Here is a 656-nt window from a genome sequence, read left to right as displayed (position 1 = left end):
CACACACACACACACACACACACACACTTTTGGTACAAGTTGCCTTTGAGAGCTTAAACCGTATCTGATTCTACTTGGTATTCCTAGTACTCACCCCAGGACCTGGCACAAAGCATTGGCTAACGAAAGTGTTGGTGATAAATGATGAAATAAAAGAACGATACAGATCTTCCTCCACTTACCATGGGTTTGTGTCCCGATAAACCCATCATAAGTTCACACACACACACACACACACACACACACACACACTTTTGGTACAAGTTGCCTTTGAGAGCTTAAACCGTATCTGATTCTACTTGGTATTCCTAGTACTCACCCCAGGACCTGGCACAAAGCATTGGCTAACGAAAGTGTTGGTGATAAATGATGAAATAAAAGAACGATACAGATCTTCCTCCACTTACCATGGGTTTGTGTCCCGATAAACCCATCATAAGTTGAAAATATTTTAAGTAGAAAGTGCATTTAATACACAAACCTACCAAATATCATAGCTTAGCCTAGCCCAGCTTAAACATGCTCAGACCATTTACATTAGCCTACAGTTGGGCAAAACCATCTCATGCAAAGCTTATTTTATAACAAAGTGCTGACTGTCTCACGTGATTAGTTGAATACTGTATTGAAAGTGAAGAACAGGATGGGTCTGAATA

This window comes from Neophocaena asiaeorientalis, unplaced genomic scaffold (genome assembly GCF_003031525.2).
Source record: "Neophocaena asiaeorientalis asiaeorientalis breed wild unplaced genomic scaffold, Neophocaena_asiaeorientalis_V1.1 scaffold84, whole genome shotgun sequence".
Lineage (NCBI taxonomy): Eukaryota > Metazoa > Chordata > Mammalia > Artiodactyla > Phocoenidae > Neophocaena > Neophocaena asiaeorientalis.
This window is presented reverse-complemented; position numbering follows the sequence as displayed.